Source organism: Molothrus ater, chromosome 5, assembly GCF_012460135.2.
Source record: "Molothrus ater isolate BHLD 08-10-18 breed brown headed cowbird chromosome 5, BPBGC_Mater_1.1, whole genome shotgun sequence".
NCBI classification, from domain to species: domain Eukaryota; kingdom Metazoa; phylum Chordata; class Aves; order Passeriformes; family Icteridae; genus Molothrus; species Molothrus ater.
The window spans coordinates 5,287,800-5,309,398 of record NC_050482.2 but is presented as its reverse complement, the minus strand read 5'-3'; positions in this window follow the sequence as shown (position 1 = coordinate 5,309,398).

Here is a 21,599-nt window from a genome sequence, read left to right as displayed (position 1 = left end):
CTTATTTCCTTTCATTGGCTTTTTGTCTAGTGCATCTGCATGTAAAGTGATTTTATGAGCTGAAAGGAATGAACCAAAGAGCAGACAAAGATCATAGCCAGGAGCTAATCTCCACATTTAAAAAATATTGGTTACATAAACTTGGTTACATGAGTGAGGATCTCTGACCTGAATTTTGCCAGGGAATCCTGCTCCTCACTTCTCTCTGGTGGAAGCACCAGCACCATGCTGCCCTGCAGAGGATGCCTCATGGTCTGGGAGAGGACCTACAAAACTCTTGGAGTGACCAGGCAGAATTGAAGCTCCCAAGGCTTGAAAACAGGCACACATTGGACAAAAGACCATTCTGTGTCTTGGTGAACTTAGAACAGAAGGAGTTGGCAAGGTCTCCTTGCAAGGAAAAAGGCAATTTATTACAAATTAATTGAAATTCTGGCAATTTATTACCATTCTGTCCTCGTGTGACAAAACAGCTTCACAACTGGTAGCATTTGTGTACTCCCTGAAAGCTTCACAAGATGGGCTTGGGGCATTGTCCTTCTGCCTCAGTTTCCTTTTCCCTCTGGCAGAATAAGAATGCTGACCTCTGTTTGCAACCACCAAGACAACATTTACAACCATCAATGTAGATTTGTTTTAAAAAGAAACAGTACATGAAATTTTATGAACATGAAGACTTGTTGAAGTTAGCTGGTGCAGCTACAGTGCATCCACTGGAACATCCCAGGTTAGACCAAGTTGCTGAACATTGCCCTGGTTATACATAAGGACTAAGGATTTGACCCCTGGGCTACTGTGGGGCAGCTACAGAGTGTTCCCTTGTGGCACATGTTGCAGTGTTTTCTAATTCTTCTTTCCCTCCTGCTATGAACGCTGTGAAGGGATAAAAAGCAAAGGAAACAGAGATGAGCTGATGGGCTTCCTCCTTCAATGCAACAAACCAAGGTTAATTTATCAAGAGGAACTGCTGCAGATTTCATGACATACATAAAGCTTTAAGCCCAAGTAATCACCATTGCCAAACTAGCCTGCTCAGTTGGATAAAATATCTTCCCTGTACCCACTGAGGTGGAAATCTGTTGATCAGAGGCATTTTCACCACCAAAAAGCACTTTTGCATGCTGCCTCGAAGATGACCTTTTATAAATCCCACCAAATCCTAGCTGGCTTCCCACCATGTTGCTAATAGTGTGATCTGTGACCTGCTAATGAGGTGCATATTGTTTCACCTCCAGTAAAGGTATTAGGATGTCTACTCAGTTCCGCAGCACCCCGGAGATTATAGTTGCCTGTGCCAGGAGGAAAAGGAATTTCCAGGGCATAAGTCATCATTTACAGTTATTAGCAAAGGGATTTATTATGCTGCTCTGTTTCAAACAGCAGTGTGCACAATGCCTAGAGCATGCCAGAGTGCAGCTCCCTACCACATAATGTCCTAATGAATCACCACGGGCTGGAGGAGCTGTAGAACCTCAACATTCAATCTCCCCTTTCCCCCCCGCCCCACCAAATTGACAAATAAGGACATAATGGCTTTGCACTTTTATCAGGCAAAAGTGATCTCAGGAGGATGAGTACATTGAAACCACAATGAGAAGAATGTGGGGTGGGGGGGAAATCCACTTTTGGGAAGAAAAAAAAAAAAAAAAAGAGAAAAAGTCTTGGTGTAGCAAAACAGCTTTAATGCAAAGTGTTAACCCTTATCCCCACGGGCATGGGGGGGCTGTGTCTGTGCCCACACAGTCAATGGGATCTTTAACCATGACTTCAGGGCTTGCACAGTCAAGTCCTACTGTAGAAAGAACCTTGTTTCCAGAGCTGGGAAGATGAGGCTGACTAAAGGCTATTGAATCCTGCCTGTCCACGCTTGCCCCCTCTGTAATTTATTGTAATTGAAGGCCAAAGGTTCTCTCCTCTAAAACAAGCAGTTAAGAAATAATTGCTGGACCAGGGTTCTGTGAGTTTTAATTAAGCAAAGTTTAGAGTACACATGGAGTTCTCCAGGTGGCAGGAGAGACAAATTATTATTTATTTGCTTTTGCTCATTTTATTTGCATTTTCAGGCTTAAAGGCTAAAAGAACTATGTTTTGTTCCGATTTTGCTTTCAGTAAGGTGCTATAAATTTTCTTATTTACTCCATATGGAAGCAGACTCAATTAATATTTATTTGTCTGTGGTTAATAGCTCAAATAATCTCTGAAACGCCACAGTCCTCTCCAGAGGTGGAAAAAAAAATCCCAAACATATCATTAAGCTCTGTTTGATAATTGAGGACTTGTTAGCATTTTTCAACACTGTTTTCATTTCAGATTCTCACTAATGCTTTTTTTAGGGACAAATTTTCCCCTGGGAAAACCTTCTTTCACCCTCATGAAAGCAAGTTGCTTTATCTTGGAAGAGAGCCAGCCTTTAAATGGACTGAGAAACAAGTTCATCTCCCTCCAAGAGTCCTTCATCCTCTTCCTCCCTCTCTCTCCCTCTCTCTCCCAACCCTGTCCTGTGTTAAGCAGTGGGGTTGAAACAAGTCTTATAGACAACTTTGGCAGATTGCAGTATTCCTCCTGCTTGCATTTATTGATCCTTCCAGCTGATAAGTTATAGGAGTGTGGACTTTTAGCTTTTTGATTATTGGTTCCTTTTGGTAGTCTACAGGGTAGAAGGCTGATGGCATCACAAACAATGAATATTATGACCATTTAGCATCTCAAAAGAAAGAGTTTCTAAGAAAAGAGAGAGGTAACAGAGGTACCTTCTATTTTTAAAGCAAAGCATGGGTCAAATTCTGCTTCCACTTAACTCTGTGGCACAGCTCTCACAGCTTGTGTTAGGAGGAAGCTTGGGCCCAGGAGATGAAGGAGCCAGTGATTATACAGCACATTATGCTGAAGAAAAATTAAATCAAATGCAGCTGCTTTTATATAATTCAAAGACAGAACTCAGTGGTTTCTTAAATTCTTTTTGGTTTCTTTTCCCCTCTCCCCTCTCTGCACACTGATTTCTTGCCTACAAAGAAAAGCTTCAAAGAACATAAGCAAATCCAACCCTTTTATTTTTGTTTTTATACCCCCTTTTTTCCCATTAAAAATTAAGAGAAGTTTTTTTTCTACTTGACTGTGATGCAAAAAATCCTGCTTCTTAGTTCCATGAAGGTGATGCCTTCATGATGTTAGGGGACTCAAAACTGCTTTAAAGGGGGACAAGCTGTTGTCTCAACCTCAGCTTTAGAAACATTTCACGATTCTCTTCAGTCAAACAAGGATTTCAATGCCTATTCAGAAAGACTGGTTTTCAAACTACAATCAACAAGCTGCTGCTTACTGGAGCCTAACCTCTCTAAAAAGGTAGATCAGAAACCCCAGTGGGTTTGATAAAAACTGCATAAACCAAGCTTGAAATTCACTGGTTTCTACTAGGTGAAAAAAAGTCATCAAGAAGAACAGAGTTTTAATGTAAACAGACACATAGCAAAGTGCAGCATACTCTATCTCTTCCATGAGGGAAGTCTTTAGCTGGAAATTTTTGAGTTTTTATTTAGTAATTGACATGATTCTACAGTTTAGGGCATTTTCTTATTGCTGTTTGGGTGCTGATTCATCAAACTTCTGGTGCCCACATGAAACCTGAGCATGTTTGTGGTTCCACTGAGTTCAGCAGGGGCACAATTACATGAGTAAAGGGAGATATGTGAGCGCCTTTCTGAATCAGGGCCCTATGCCAATGACAGAACTTTCATTAGCAAGATCTACCATCCAGTAATTTCCACTTGAAGATAATGTTTGCTTTGCTAAGTAGATTGGCATTTGGTTCTGCATTTGAATATAGGCAGATATCATTATTAGCAGGTCCTTGACAACCAATGTTTGTGGAAATAACATTGCTGATATAATCCTGATAAATGTTAAGGTTTGTACACTACTTTACATCCCTCAATAAAAAACAATTGCAACCACATAAGCAATTTCCCCACAGAGCTGGAAGAAGAATGTCTCTGATGTAACCCTACTATTTTTAATTATTTTTGAGATGTCTTCAATTGCTCTGAGAGGATCTGAGTTTGTGACTAAGTAGATAATTTTACACAAAATGGAATGCAAAATTTAGTCCATGTATTTTGGAGAATACAATTTTTTTTTCTTTTCAGGGACAGGAGGTGTGATAAAACTGCCAAGTGGAATTAAAAAAAAATAAGAATGAGAAACAACTTTCTAAATGAAATTGTTAGGGAAATGGCACTGTATCCAGGTGCATACATTCATTTTGCACATTCAATGTACTTTGTCCTAGAAGAAATGTTCATAAAAGCCTCTCAATTCAGTCATTTGACAGATGAGATCTGTTCTTGATGTCAGTCACTGAGTTACATGTTTCTTCTTCTATTTTGCTGCTGCGATTCTTATTCCGTTTATCTTTGTGCCCACACAGTATATCAGTATAAATTTATATGTGTGTGTGCATATTCTATACATACAGGCTATCTTTATTATGCAGATGATAGCAGTGTTAAGCTTGCTGCAGAGGGCATCTCTTTCATATTTCAGAGGAATGCTGGGCAAGAAGATCTATTCTTGAAGCCCACAATATTAGAATGAGAATGCAATCATTTTCATAACCATGCAGTGGAGGAAAAAACAGGAAAACTCTGCAAACAATAAATGCAGAGCCCTTTTTTCTGACATGCAGAAAAACAAAACCTTGTGTTGAAAATTTTTAGAGCAATCTCAGCGCTCAGGAATGGAATTACTGGGGTTGCTTCAACACCACGAGAGATCAAAGTGGGTGGAAATCATTACTGTCCTCCATCCTGGCACGGGCTGCTTCTACTCCCACCTCACCTGGTGCAAATGAGCACAAACACAGTGCAGTGCAAACATGCAGCCAAGGTTCTGTGCAAAACAGTAGATTCTCTGTGCTTTTTTAATATTTTACTACTGTGGTTTTTTCTATGCTTTTAATTTGATGCTAGTGCTGCCATTATTATGAAATTAAAACTGACACGTCCATTTTATGGGCTCAAGTTTCTGTTTTTAACTACACATGCAAAAGAAAAGCTTATCAAGCAAGTTCTGCGACCTGTGAAATTACTGAAGTCTCTTCCTGAAGACTTTCAGTGTAGGCTTCCCACAGGCTGGACATTAACTGTTGTCTTCCATGACCTCTCTGGCACCAAGTCAAACTGAGGCCTTTCTCTAAGTCCAGACTAATCAGAACATTGTCATGACTCAGACTCAAACCCTATTTTGAAAGAATTCCTCAGGATTCAATATCTTCAGAACTGCAACTCTTGATGAATTTTGTTTAAGTCAACCACCAGTATTTAAAAACCAAAAATTCCAGAACATCTGAAGGAGATATGGACAGCAAACAGCCAATCAATTAATCATTGTGATTGCCTCAGAATGTCTGGGGAGGGCGGGGGTGACAAAACCAGATTTTGGGGTTTCTTTTCCATAATATCCCCAGAAGGGAGGATTCACCTGACTTGGCCTTACTGCCTGTTTAGGCGTATCTTTGGAAATTGTCATCTGGGGTGGTAGTCTGGATAACATTTAAATGCTGCTTCCAGCTTAAAATACATGATTTTATGCTCTAGGATGAATAGACATGCAGGGGGAGAAGGTGTCCTGAAATATATACCTCAAGCACAAACAGCTACACATCATATACATAACAGATGTACCTATAAAAAACTACTTAGAGATGATGCAATGTCAAATGTTTTCTGAGCCCTGAGTCCTAATTTTACCACAAGGAATGTCTATTTCCACTTGTTGACATCTAGCTGGTTTTGGATTGGATTCACAAAAGTGAGGTGAAAATGCTGCACAAATTCTACCTTTGTTTCCTTGAAACTATGCACAATCCATCCTCAGAAAATTTAAAAAATCAAAGAATTGCAAAATGTGATGCCTCACAGAACAGCCCTTGGTTCAGATTGCACCTATACATGCAAAAAAGGGAGCTGGAAAAACAGCCTTCTTTTTGTGTTAATTTTTTTTCATTAAAAATAATCTGTGTAATTAATTAACAATGCATTTGTGAATGATTAAGTGCAGAGAAAAGCTGTTGAGAAAGGATTTTAAAAGCTGTGCTACTGTAAATCATTGCAGGGTAAGACTTACTTCTACACAGATAATATATCCCCAAATGCCTTTGAAATTCTGCAATAAGTGAGAGGAATAGAAAATGAAGGGTAAGAAATACTGTAAGCAAACTGCTTCTTAACATCTCTATCAAGGCAATACATTTTACCTCAGCATGTTAAAAATGCAAACAGAATCTTTAACTCCTAAGATCAATTGCAAGCACAGAGAAACTCTGGGTTTAGGAAAAGCATTCTGTCTTGTCAAGCTCACCTTATCATCATGGAAGAATAAACAGCGTAATTATTCTCACCTTTTTGTTTGTTTTCTAATTGGATCATTTATTACTTTCGGGAAATTCAAGTCCACATCAGATTTATAGCACGAGGATTCTGAAATATTGCTTTGGTTACAGAAATGTCAAAGCTGGCAGGTAAGCTGTCTTGTTGCCTCAGGAGTCTTTTGCATGAGCAAAAATTATGGAAAAGGCCTTTAGAATTAAATAAGTTCAACAATTTGTTTCTGTGTTATGCATGGTTGAAAACTCTGTTCTTTTACCGATATTTGGGGTCCATTTATCAGCCTATGGTTTATAATGTTGGTGTGCCTGAATCAAACACACAAAGGGTAGGATTGTAACTGTTCTGTTTTGCAGAATGTATTCTATTTCTAGGTTGGCTAAAACAGAATTTGGGTGACTCTTAACACAATTCTTCTGGTTAGTTACCAAATATCTACCAATGTGAACCATGACTGATCTTGAAATGGCTCCTCTGCATTCCTTGTAAACACTGAAGTGCTCAGACTGTTTCTTATTTAGCACTGAATGAAGTTTGTTTTCTCTGCTGCTCAGCAACACAAGGTTCTGCTGTGCCTTTCGCTAAAAAATGCAAAGCAAGGCCTGAAACACCATCATCTCAAACATGTACCATAGGAAATTTGGTTTAACTCTTTATCTTTTAATTTCAGGAAGTTTACTCATGGTTTCATCACATCATTTTGTGAGTAAATCCTAACAGATAGCACATAGTATTTCTTTAGCTATAGAATCAGAAAATCACAGAATCATAGAATGGTTTGGGTTAGAAGAGACCTTAAAAATCATCTCTTTCCAATCTCCTGCCATGGCCAGGGACATCTTCCACTAGACCAGTTTGCTCAAACCTCCTCCAAGCCTGGGCATGCAAATCCTGCCAATGAGGCATTTTATATATGAAAGGGATTGATTTTCTCTGTTCAGCAAAAAAATCTCAGACAACAAGAAGCTCAAGGCATTTGATCTAAATCTCACTTGAAGTCACTGGGAAAAAAAACAAAAAAACCCCAGGTTTGAAATCAGCCACCTGCCTAATAAGCTGCCATGACAAAAAGAAAATTCTGGCCACAACTGATGACGTTCCTAGAGGCAAGAATCTCCCATCAGCACAATGTGGTGGTGCATGGAAGGGGCTTTCTGTCTGATAAGCTTTATCTCTGCTATGACAGGAAGAAGCAGTTGAGGGGGGATATGACTGTGTGTGCACATGAACACTGCTGATCCCCCTGGCTACCTGCTACAACCAGCAAAGGGAAATGGATGTTTTTAGGACTTGGTTCCTCTAACTTCATTTAGAGGCTAAATTTTTGAAAAAACAACATTGGTTAAGCAGTAGGAGAGCTCATTTGTCTTCTTAGTGTACACTGGAAGAATAATTTGGGAGTAGGTATCCATAGAGGGTATGGCCAGAACACTCAGGCAGTTCACACTCCCATGAACACTAAAATATTCCCTAAAACAAAGTACAGTTACGTAGCAGGGGGCTGTAAAAATTGCAGGGAGATAGGGGAGAGCAGAAATAAAAAGAAAGAAGAAGGATTCTGATCCCTTATAAAAAAAAATAATCTTGCGCTTTTGTAAGGGTCGTGCTTTAAAACTGGTGATAAATCAGGATGATTAGAGCTTTTTTCTTTATTTATTCAAACATACATATGCAGTTCCTAAAGACTGTAAATTTTTATGAGATAACAAGCAAAGAAACCACAACAGAAAGTAACTACTTATGTATATACCTCTCCTTAAAGTCTTCAATGGGACTACATTTTTAATATGGTGAAGGAAAAAGTAATCAATCCTTACATATAGGATTAATGAATTTTTTTAATTTTCTTATTTCTCAAGACAAGACCAAATACTGTTCAAAAGTCATTCAAACTCAGTTTCTAGTGAGAAGAGGAAAACGTACAAAAATTTCAGTTTCACTGAACTTAAGTAAAAACATTTAGTTTTTCCTAGTGACTTATTTCAGAAATTTGTCATTATTCAGCTGAGTTATTATTCAGTATATTTGGTATAAAAATATTTCTGTGGGATAATGTGAAAATATTTCTGAGGCAAGATATCAGTCCAAGGTATACAGGACCATTTTTAATTAAGACATTAATTGCCATTAGGCATTAGGAATTGGGATGCTATCAGTGTGATTGTTTTAAGAAAGCCCCACCTTCAAAAATAGAAAACAAAGTTAAAAAAACCCTAAACAACTGTAGAAAAAGAAGTTGTAGAAAAATACATGAAGAACAAGAAAACAAATTACAGATTAGCCACAGGGGCTTTTTAAGGAAATTATAACAAAAATTGAGAGTTTGTCACGTATTTCCACAGATAGTACAGAAAGCTAAGATGATCAGAGCAATCACAGATAAAAACATGGGATAGCATGGCAAAAGTCAGTAATTTCATGTGCTAAGATAAAATGCTGCAACACTTTCTGTAAGTATGGAAATTATTTTTAAACAAAGCATGACAGCAGAACTCCTCTGCCCCTGAGTATCTGGACAATATTGCAGGAGAGGAACAAATTAATTCTTAAGTCCTGAACCTCTGTTGCTGCAAACACAAAAATATATAACAGTAAATGCACAAAAACAAACAGTCTCTTTAAATAACAACAAATTTTGTGTGTTTATGTATTTATTCTTTTATTTTGACAGATCAAGGCCAAAGATTTTTGTCGTGGTCAGGAATAAGCATGTAGAACATATCCTACTGCTGACGAGATTCATTAGGGTTTTATGTCACATTTAGATCCATGATAAGAAATCCCTCTAAATGTAACAAGAATGAGGATTGATTCTTTGCTTTAGCTTTTATTCAATTACTTGTCTAAATGACAAGCAAGAACCCTGAGCCCAGGTGGGACCTGCTGCAGTTCAGTTATTAAAGCCAAAGATTAGTAGTCATATCACCTTGAGTTTAATCCTCTTTTTTTTTTTTTCCTGGCTCACAGTAACCTTAGGCAAAACAGATTCTTTTTCCTTTATTCACCTGCAAAACAACAGGTTTTAATAATTTTGAGTTGCCTCTGGGTTGCTTCCTCATACTTTTTTTTTAAACATAATAAATACATTAAAAATGCTTTCAAATGCTAACTGCAAAGAACAACAGTACTATCACCATTATGACCTGCAGAGCTTTGTCTAGCAATTGAACAAGCCCTTAATGACAAAGAAAGCTTGTGGAAGGCTGTTACATCAAATGACTTGATGTAAACTAGTGCAGTTCAGTGATATCTGCTCTTGGAAACCAGATTATCCTAAGTGAGGATGTGACCCAAATCCTTTCCTTCTCAGAAATTTGAGCCTGTGGGGAATCTTTGATATCTTATTGTTTATTTAGGGCAGAGTGTGAAGCAGCATGGCTGGGCTGAGCTGGGATTGCTCCAACACTGCCCAAAGGGTCGGTTCCCCATGGACAGAGAGTTGCACTTTGCCAGGCCACCCCATGGTGTGGACACGGAATTTTCTAGACATACACGGTGACCAATTTATCCTCTGAAATGCTGAAATACCTGAGTACAGAATGAAAACAGTGACCAATTTGTGGCCTGTGTCTGGCAGCCACGTTCTTTCCCTATGCAAATCAAACCACTCACAGAGAAAAGGACTTTTTTGTCCAGTTTTTTACAGGAAAGAAAACCCAGCTTTTTACTGGCATGGGTCAGAAAAAATGAAATATTCAAATTTCATAAAAGGAAAAAAAATATTGGCACTGGTTTTCACAAAACTTTTTTTAGCCCTTTTCAAAGTATTCCTTTAAATAGATTTTTCCTTTTCTAACTTTTTTCCGGTATAATACATATTTTGTTTGCTATCTTTTTCCATACACATCTTTTGTTCTAAACAGAAAGAAAACATTTGTTAAACAAAGCAGACTTGATCACAATTCATTTATGGTCTTGCTCTTTTTCTCACTACAAGCTGAGTTAAGCAAAATTATTAAATAATTTTGTTAATGTTTTGGAACTTACCTTAATTTTTCTTTTTCCCTCTACTAATGGGAAATGCTGTTACTCATTCTCAGTCCATCTGCCTAATAGAAACTAGCTTCTGACAATTAAAGCACTAGCATCTAAGTTCTTGAATGACATACCCCTATCTGAAGATTAATTTGTGTAATTCATGACTGATGAGATGCATTATTATCTGCAAACTTATCACCTCTCTTACCCAAGTTCCAGCTCAATCTGATCTTTGCAAAAGCTAAATGAGAACAAATGCAGTTCTTGAGAACAATGGAAAAAGGTGCAAAATGCAGTACATTTTGTTTAAATCATTTTTAGAGACACTGTCTGTGGGTGTTAGTATAGTTATGAATCATTTTAAACCAAACTTGAAACAAAATAAATAAAAAACCAGAAAAGAAACTTGTTCTTAGAGGACAAACAGTCCATCAAAATGTTTCCCATCTCAGCACCAAAAAGGGCAGAAAAATGGAGCTTCAAAGGATTTGAAACTGCTAAATTATGTTTAGGGAACATAGAGTCAAGCAAATGCTCACTGACATTTGGAGAGGGGTTGTTTTCATTCTAAAGAAAACTCCTGCATTCACTCAATCTCCTTTGTGAGTAGTCATGAAAGCCTTCCACACCTTATCCTCAAGAGTTTCTTCTAAGAAGACTAAAGATGATGGTTTGGTTTTGGGGCTTGTGTGAGTGACTTGCTGGGTTTGGGGTTGCTCCCACAGCCCTGGCACCAAGGCTGTTCCAAAGCCACCTTTGTGACACAATGGCAGATTTGAGCACATTCAGTCACAGCAATGGAACCAGGATCACCAGTCCAGCCCCATTTATCATGATCCATGGTCAATCTCACAGTCCAAGCAACACACACACTATTTAGTATTTTTTGCCTCCTGTCCCAGCCTTGTATTTGGCTGTGGAGGACTTAACTTGCAACTGGGGATTGTTGCATGAACATAATCACAGCTGCAAGGTCTGAATTTCAGTTCCACCTCTTAGAATTGTATAATCATATGATTGTTTAGGTTGGACAATTCCTCTAAGATAGAGTCAAACCATTAGCCTACCACTTCCATGTATACCATGTTCCTAAGGGCCACATTTATCTGCATTTTTAACACCTTCAGGGATTGTGACCCCTACAGTTCCCTGGACAGCTGTTCCAATGCTTGACAACCCCTGTGGGGAAGAAACTTTTCCTAATATCTAATCTAAACCACTAGCAGAACTTGAGGCCATTTCCTCTTGTTCTATCAATCTTCTATGCACCTACCTTGCAGTGCGGTTATTTCACCTGTTTTGGCCCCTCCTCCTTCACCTGCCTGGTCAATTTAGTCTGCAATCTCTCTGAGCCTCTCTGTTTTTTTTAGTGTGAGGTGCTGATTTCTGAATAGCCTCTCAGTATTATCACAATAAAAACAAATGACTATGTCCAGGAGACACTAGGGGTTGAAATCAGGTCTCCCATGCCCTTCTAAATGCTGACAGAGTCATTCACACCAAATGACATGTCACATTAGATTTGAGCTCCTCTTACTAAGCACTGTAGTAGGATGATACTTTCTAATGTCAAAAAACTGTTCTGGTTTTGGATAGAGCAAAACCTGCAGTTTCTGTGGCACAGTATCATGACATGTGACTTCTATAGCTCTTCAACCCAACTGCCCTGGCCACAGAAAAAGGCTGGAATGAGCAAAACTTTAAAGTAAACACCAGAAGGAATCTGAGGACTGCTCAGTGTTGAGGACATATAGGTGGCTTGCTGAAAAAATTAAAACCAAACAACACCCAGGAGCCTTTTACATGGGTTTCAGGGGGCTTTGGAGGAAGACCTCAAACAGCTCTGATACATAGTTCTGGTTTAATTCTTACCTCAATGTGAAGAAATCCTCTGTAACATATGAACAGGACTGCCAAGGGCAACGGTTTGTTTTTAAGATCACAGGGGAGTGAAAGGGCTGGGAGGGGAAGAGAAGCCTAAAACTTCTCAAAGACTCTTGCAATGACTTTTCCTTCCTGTTCTGTGCATTGATCTCTTTTGCTCAGATTAAAACCTCCAGTGTCTGAAAGACACCCACAACTGACACCTATTCCACTAGACTGAAAACCATTTAAAAATTATGCTGTACTGTGGGTTTTTTGCAGTCACACAGTGATCAGAGTGGAATAGATTTAAGACAAGGTTATTTACATTAAAAAAAATTTGATCGCTTGTCTAACAGCAAAACACTGTTATGTCATTAAAAGATAAGCACTGTATATGGCACAAGGATATCTTTTCTTTTCATAACACTGAACACATTTCTTATCCTCCTGACATTACAGTAATTTAACTTTGCAAAGTTATATTCAGATGCTGCTAGTTTTAAATGTGCCTGTACATGCTTATACAATTCATATTATGATATCCATTCTCAAAATAACTGTCAAGCCTTCCTGCTTTAAAGAAGACACAGTGTATTGCCCTGAAATACTGTATACTGCAGAACCAGAGCAAGAAGACTGTTAAAGAATGTTAGAGCAATGTGGATTGTTATTTTCTTGCATGGTAGAATCATCATTTATCAAAATCTCATTTGGCAAATTACATTTCAAAAGAGATCCTGCACAGCACAGAACTGAGGCCTTAGTTTGTTTGAGGAAAGGGTTAGTTTGAAGTCTTTTCCTTCTTCTTTTTCTTTTTTTTTTTTAATCAAATTTCATGTCTAGGGACATGGAAGTAGTCCCTGGGTCCTCGGTATCAGAAAAATGAACACCGCATTCAGCCTTGGTTCAACTTGATTGAGAGGAAGTACAAGGCTGAATCCTAAAAAGCAGCATTGTGTTCATAATCTATTCAGTAACTCTCAGGCTATGATTCAGCTCCTTTAGGTTTCCCAGTCACTGAGTCACCTTGATCAGGATCCTGATTGCTGATGGTTCCCCCTGTAGTTGGTAGGGAAAGAAAAGCTCTCATGGGGACTCATGGTAGGAAACCTGAATCACCCTGGGGGTGACATCAGCCAAATGGAATAACCCATGCCCAAGAGGGAAATTGCTGCACCCCCTGGACATAAAATTCAGGAAGGGAAATGGATTTTTCTCCTCCTTCCCTTTCTTAATGAGCAAATATGTTTGTTTTGGAAGGGCAAAGCAGAGAAATAGTTGTCGTGTGTAGAGCAAAGACAGGGGAAGTGAAGCAGATGCACTTCAGAGAGCTCTTTTATGGCAGGAAAAGGAAATGGTTTAAAGATCATACAGCAGTACAGTAGATTTGCTCACCTTTCACTTCAAAGGTTTGCTCATCTTCTGTTCCATTTTGGGCAGCAGGATGAGTTTATGTGTTATTCTTTTTGCTTGGCCATATTTGAAGTAGCCTTCCCATACCAGACTAGGCTGGCTAACACCAACCATGATCTGCAACCCACTTGCTGTAGTACTCTTGGCCGAGTTTTCTTGAGATGGCACAAAGTACAGGAAACTTCTAAATTAGCCTGAACTGAAGACAAAAATTAAAATAAGTACACTAATATCAATCCTTTTCTTTCCACAGGAAAATGCCGTGTCAGGAGTGTTCTAGGTCAATGAAGATTTGAATAGAACCTTTAAATACCACCTCTATTAATTACAGTGATTGAAATCTGAGTGTTTGGGGATCCTCAGAGCTGTTCCTCAGTGGTGTTCCTCAGGGATCCATCTTAGGCAGGGTGCTGTTTAACACCTTTGTTGGCAACAAGGACAGTGAGATTGAGTGCACTCTCAGCAGCTTTGCTGAAGACACCAAACTGTCTGGTTGACACGCTGGAGGGAAGGGATGTCATCCAGAGGGACCTGGACAGGCTTGAGAGGTGGGACCATGCAAAGCTAATGAAGTCCAACATGTCCAATGCAACGTCCTGAACCTGGGGTGGGGAAATCCCAAACTCAAACACAGCCTGAGCAGAGAATGGATTGAGAGTAGCCCAGAGGAGAAGGCTGAGTGTGTTGAAGAGAAGCTGCCAGGGTTGGGACATGCACTGGGTTAATGACATTTATGCCAAGACCTCATTTTAAACATTATTTCATTTTGAAAGGTTCTAAGATACTTCTTCATTGTTGAATAGATGATAAGTTAAAGAATTTGGTAGATTCTACTTACCCTTACCAGACACATCAACTTCATTGGTCAATTTAAAGATCCAGGAATTGTCCCAAACAGTCAGGTGGGGGAATAAAGAAGGACAACTCTGTGTTCATTGCATGTGCAGGTGCTGATGAATAGAGAAGACTTGCCAAATTCCAGTCGTACATGGTCAACTGAAATCTAGGGTACAATCAAATTTGCCATCCTCTTCTTTTCCTGCCTAATGACTGTAATGCCTTTGGGGGAAAAAGCTAGATAAACAGATAAAATAGGCATTTTCCATTTCTCCAAATCCTATGTTCTTGGAATTCATGTACACAGACATATGCATGTCATTTCAATGTTAGTTTTCCTGTCAAAATCACTACCTTCATCACTGTTGACCACATTATGGGGTTGCCTTGTGTTAAATACTGATAATCTACTGAGTTGCTTTTCCACTTCTAGGGTGCATCATCTGTTAGGTAAACAAAGCAACATCAAAATGGTTAATAGGATAATATTTTGCAAAGATCTTGACAAGCAGGGGAGGTTACACATTGGTTAGAAATGCTCACAGCAGAATTGAACTGAGCACAAGTCCCCAGCCATGGCTGAGGAGCCCTGGGCTCTGCCAGTGAGCAGTGCCAGGGTACTGGAGTGTGCACAGTAAATTGTCAAAAACATCCTGGGAAACACAAAAGAAATAGGCTGAATTCTGCCCCATGAACCACCAGGCCAAATTAATCAGAGGCTGCTTGACAAGTCATGAAAGACAGATTCTGTGACAAGGAGGGAGGAAAAAAAACGTAATCAGAATCTGTCATTGTGCCAAATCAATCAGAATTTGTTGACTGGATCCTAAAATTAGCTTGTTAAATTAAGTTTAAAAAAAAAAAAAAACAAACTGGGATAAACTTTGGACTCTGCCAGTATGCTAATTCATTGGTCAAAACTGATAAAAATGGGTAAAGCAATCTGAATATAAGTTCTGGCACTAAAATACAGGACTTAAGACTGAAATCTGATGCTCTGAAAGTCATAAATATGGACATATTTAAGGGTAAGCACAAGGATTTTTTTCATGTTTATGAAACACCAAAAGAATGCTCTATAATGAGCTGCTGCTATTGGACCTACAGCTTCAGGAAGTGGTGATGACCATAAGAATTTTGATCAGCGTATCTGCATCCAGTGCAAAATAGATATATCCCTCTCCTGCTTCTGCACAAAAATCATAGAATGCCATAGTTTCATACTGATTTGCTAGACATAAATAAAAAAGAATTAAAAACCCTTTGTAATTCTGTTTCCTGAAAAAAGGAAGTTTGAATATCTATCAATGAGAATATAGAAATTGTAGCACTTCAGATTAAACTTTCAGAATTAACTTTATCTCAAAATTTTACCACTCATTTTGTCAGTTTGTACAACAAAAGATATGAACAGCAACACCTTTTACAAATTCCTGTCATGCTTCCCATTCAAATTGCTATCATCTTAAACTATCTCAGACTATGGGAAATACTGAAATGTTTAAGATGCAGTTGTCATGTTTCTCCTAAATTGGATACAAGTGCTGAGTTCAGGCATATATGATTTTAGACTCAGTCGTCTGGTTTCCTTTAAACTTGATTTCTTTTGTAGATCTCATTGAGACTTGAGGAAAATTGTTTCAGTGCTTCTAGCCTTTCAGCTGCTTAAATTTGGAAATATATAGATTAAAGTGAGATTAAGTTAATAAAAGAACTACTGGGAAATGGAAATATAATAAAGTAAAACAAAATATATTTTTTTAAAAAGGAATAAAATTTCCTTTGCATATATTTTAATAAAAATGTCTAGGAAATAAACCTATGCTTTTCATATTCCTTCAGCATTTTCCTGCACATTTCACTTGATAATTAGGTTACTACATGAAAAGCAAAGAATGGTCCTCAATTTTAAAACAACTGAGCACATCCTTAACTTTCTGCATAAAACTACAACTACATGAAATCTTCAAAACAAATAAGACTGCTCCCTAATATAAATGCACGTAGGCATGTTCACAGGTCTGTGTTTCAAGGCTTGATTGTTAATCATTTTTTTTATTTGTCCTAATTACATTTTTAATTGAAACATACAAGAAAAAATATGTTAGGTTCACTCTTGACTAATTCACACTCAATCATTTTAACATTAAAAAAAATAATATAAAACCCCAAACATTTACCTTTCAGTTGAATCCAAGCATGGATAGTTCCAGCCCCTCAAATTTATTTTGAGAAAGTTATGTGTCTGAGAAGAAAGGGGAGGGAATAGGCTGGAACTGACTTATGAATGCCATATTGTGTAGCTAAATCCTGTTTCCCTCTGTTATTACAGAATGTTGCTCCTTCCCTGCAGATTAACAAATAAAGAAAAATATATACTAGAAAGATTCCAGTCTTTCCAAACTATGTATTATAGACACTGTTTATGACTGCTTTGATCTTTTCAATTTCAAAATTGTAAGTCTATTAAAGGTTTAGGAAACTAAGAATCAGGAGCTAATCTTACATTAAAGTGATTTGACTCATAATAGTGTGAAATGTTGATACAACCATATCTGCTATTTATTTAGATGCCACACAAAGGCCTTTTAAATGATGGTCTCAGTTTTTAGCCGCTTGAGGGAGCACACCTGGGTATGGTTCCCTCCTTCTGTAAAGAAGACACTAAGCTTCAGACCTGAGACAAACTCAGGAAAAGCTTCATGAGATGTCCATGTCCATCACTCTCACTGCAGTTAGCTTGGCCTGTAACAGAAACTCCATATAAACAGAATAAAACCAGCAAATTAAACCTACCTGAAGTACGTTTAATTTCCATATAAACAGAATAAAACCAGCAAATTAAACCTACCTAAAGCTAATATACACTGGGAGCTGTCAGTGTTGTGTTCTTGGTAAATGAATCTGTTTTTTTTGTGCACAAGAGGTATCATGTAAGTAATAACAGCTTTTCAGTGCTCTTTTTAAAGTTTCTTGTAAAAGACAGATCAACTCTTTTGTTATCCATAAGATGAAAACATAAACTGACTTTTAGCCGTGTCTCACATGACCAAGCTTTCTTTTCACATACTTGATTGTATTTTCATCTATTGCAATGATTTGTGCAGGTTTTAAACTTATAATTAGAAAGAACTCCTGATGTTTAAAGTAATAGTTCAGTCACAGTGTTTGGCTACTCTTGAGTGAATCCCACCAGGAAATATTCTTTAAAGTAGTTGTTAGTGTTGCAAACACCTCTGTGTTGAATACAGAGGCATAGTGTTCTATAAAACACATGGTATACTTCATGGATTATCTCTGTCCTTCTCTGCAGCCCTTTGGAAAATGAGTTTGCATCTTGCATATCTGACAGTCCTATGGGATGTTGGGACATTGCCAACATCTGCCAGTTTCCCCTGCAGGCCATGTGCTCTTCCCTACCTCTCACCTGTCTTCAGAGTCTTTAAGTTTTGCTTTTGTTTTGCCTCTTATACTTCTGTGGACCCATGTTCTCAAAAATTCAGCCACAACTTTTCTCTTCTAAATACGTAATTTTCTCTGACTACATTCTGGAAAATAACAGGATTGCTTTTCTTTTAAGATTGAGTTGGGATGTTCTATCTCAGGTCTCTGAGCATCGTCATAATCTGTTCCCAAATTAGGGATTCCACAAAACCTTAAAATTGCATGTCTGGCTTAGTAGCCTCAGAGGTGGTATAAGTGCTTCAAAAATTGCTCCCAGTTTTTGATCTGTTATGAAAGTGATATAGTTTTTTATTTTCTCTGAGAGTACAATATTATTTCAAATCTCTTTAGAACAGTTAAAACACAGTCCATTCTTCTTTCTGTAGGTGCAGGCTGCTAAACAAATGCAGCAATTCACACACATCAAAATGGGGAAAACAGAAAACTTTTGCTCATGTTATTTCTCAGTAGTTCTGGATTCTATCTTGAACAACAATATAGTAGAGGAGATGTATTCTGTTTGAATATCTCTATGGAGGTTTTGCCCCAGAGGTCCCAGTTGCCCTTGATGGGCTGCAGCTGCCATGTCTTTAATTGGGCTGCAGCTGTGACCAATGAAGGTGACTGGGATAAAAGGGGGCGGGATAGCCAGTCAGGGAGAGCCTCGGAGGAGCCCTGACCTGAGAGAGAGAGAACAGCATGCAGAAGAAGGAGTCAGTAAAGAGCTTCAGCCATGAGAATACACCAAAGAGGTATGGACTTTAGAAGTCTGAGAATATCATTATGGGACTCTAGAGAAATAGAACAGCAACAATTGGTGACCCTGATGTGATAGTTAGCAGAAGATAAGACAGCTGAGAGCTGCAGCAGCCGAGAGCTGCGACAGAACATAGTCTTTGGGTCAAGGATCTGTGGAAGAGTAGGGCCTTTGAGCAAGGAGCTATGTGTGTTGTACATGGCCTGTGAGTCATGGGGAAATGTATGTATTGTATTTGAACATGCGTACAACTGTTAAGTAAAAGAAAAGGGGGGAATATAGGAATATAGTAGAGGAAATGTATTTAAATATCTGTATAGAGGCTTTGCCCCAGAGGTCCTGGTTGCCCTTGATGGGCTTCAGCTGCCATGTCCTTAATTGGGCTGCAGCTGTAACCAATGAAGATAACTGGGATAAAAGGGGGTGGGTTAGCCAGTCAGGGAGAGCCTTGGAGGAGCCCTGACCTGAGAGAGAACAGTATGCAGAAGAAGGAGTCAGTGAAGATCTGCAGCCATGAGAATACACCAAAGAGGTATGGACTTTAGAAGTCTGAGATTATGGGACTCTAGAGAAATAGAACAACAACACAACAACACATTTTCTCTTTGTGTATGTGTCATTTCCTGGACAATTTCAGATGCAAAGGAACAACAGTATAGACTCATCTAATTGCAAAGGGATGCTGCCCTATTTTGCTAGATTTTTCTTCTCTTCAACCACATGTTTTCATATCTTATATCTACTTGTAATACCCCTGAATGCTCAGGGTTCCTGCAGGAGTTTACAGGCTTTTTCATACAGTTTTTCATTTACTTCTTTGGTGAATAAAACACCAAAGAAGTAAATTAAAAACTGTATGAAAAAGCTTGAGGGGGAGAGGAAGACAGAGAGAAGCACTTATCATAAAGCGGACTTCGCAGTTTAAAAGTTGTCAAAGCAGAATGTTCCAGGGTATTGGTTTTCAGCTTTTGTAGCAAAAGTCAAAATAATTTTTAAAAGAGCTATTCACAGAACTAAAATATGTTTGAAGATATACATTGGGTAATTGCTTTGGGGGAAGGGCTTAAGTGAATGGGAAGATTTTAGAATGTCTTTCCATTATGCTTTTATTTTCCATTTATGTATCTATATCTAGCTATATCCTTAACTGTGTTTGTGTGCATAAGTGTGGATGATTAAATGAGAACTCTTATTGATATATTTGCATAAAAATGCTAAAAAACACATACATATATATGCATATTTATGAAGAAAGTAGAGGAGAAAATTTATCTATGTATCTCTTACTGACCAAAGAAGACTTCTCTGGGAAACCTTAACCTACACACAATGATAAACAGAATTAAGTAACATAAGAGGAACACACTCTGTGCTTGATTTCTTGCAATGCAGATAAATGCATAGGCTTGCAAATGCAGTAAGTAAACAATATGAAAGAAGAGTTTCAGAAATTAAGGAAAAAGGGAACAAATATTAGAAATGTAAGAAAATATCAGAACACAAGAAAACATTATTAGATCCAAACATATTTATCTGAAACATTTTAGAAGAAGAAAACTTCTTCAAGAATCATCGTCTCTACCTCAGCTTCATGGCATCCCATGCCTTTTGATGGCTTTCACATTGGCAAAAATATTTATTCCTTTTTTTCAATACCCATGCCATGTCCCTGGATTCTTCCCCTCAAAGCTCTGTCTTCCCCTGTGATATTTCTCCTGATATTGAAGCACATAGGTGCATATTGTTTCCATATTTTCGTCCTCTGCACGGCATCTAATCCTGCCGCATTTTATAGAAGTTACTAAATATCCCTAATAGACCTTATATTTTTTCCAACAGATGCATTTCCTTCAACCCTACCTAAACACCACAGTGTTTGTAAGCCCTTCTGATCTGTTTTGGCCTTCAGCAGGGATCCATTTTGGCAAGCTTTGTTGCATGCAGCTTTTGTTGATGGCATATGACCAGCCTTTTGATGGCTTTGACTTGGGAAGAGATTTTTTTTCTTTTTTAAGTTTTTAAAGTATGCAGGCCAGGTCCCACATATCAAACCTCCAAGTTGTGTCTTCCTTCTTGACTTTTTCCCCCTGCATTTAAAACATCTGTGACCATAGTTTCTGCATCTTTTGGTCCTTTGCACTGCACTGGATATAATACCAGTCCATTTCCTTGTAGTCTCTAATTTTCCCAATATTTTTATTTCTCCACCAATTGCGATTCCTTTGATGGAATCTCCGTTCCACAGTCCTTGTTGTTCCCATTAAATCTGTTTTGGGTAGCAGCAGGCCTCCATGTTGGAAAGTCTTGCTGCATGCTGCCACATTTGATGGGGTATGGACTGCATTTTGATGGCTTTGATTTTGGGAAAGGTTTTTTCCTCTTTTTTTTTCCTTTTTTCTAGGATCCATCCCATGTCCCTCATATCTTCCCCTCCATGTTGTGTCTTGCTCCTTGACTTTTTCCCCTGCTTTTGCAATATCTGGGAGATTAGTTTTGGCATGTTTTGGTCCTTTGCACTGCAGCTCATTTCCTCACAGACCGTTTCTTCAAGGCACGAATTCTCCCAATTTACTGGATTTTTTTGGGCTTTTTTCAATTGCATTTCATTTGATCCTATCTCCTTTCCTGAGTGTTTGTAAGCCTTTCTTTTGGGGTTCGCAAGATTCCGTTTCCCTTCCCGAAAGGAAATGAAATTTCCTTTTGGGAAGGGAAACGGAATCTTGCGATTTCAATGGGGACCAAGAGAGGAATCTTTGGTCCATGTCCCTGCACTTGATGGCATACCATGCTTTTTGATGGCTTTGACTTAGGGAAAAATTTTTTTCTTTTTTTTTCCTTTTTTTCAAGTATCCGTGCCACGTCCCTCATATCTTCCCCTCCAAGCTGTGTCTTGCTCCTTGACTTTTTCCCCTGCCTTTGGAACA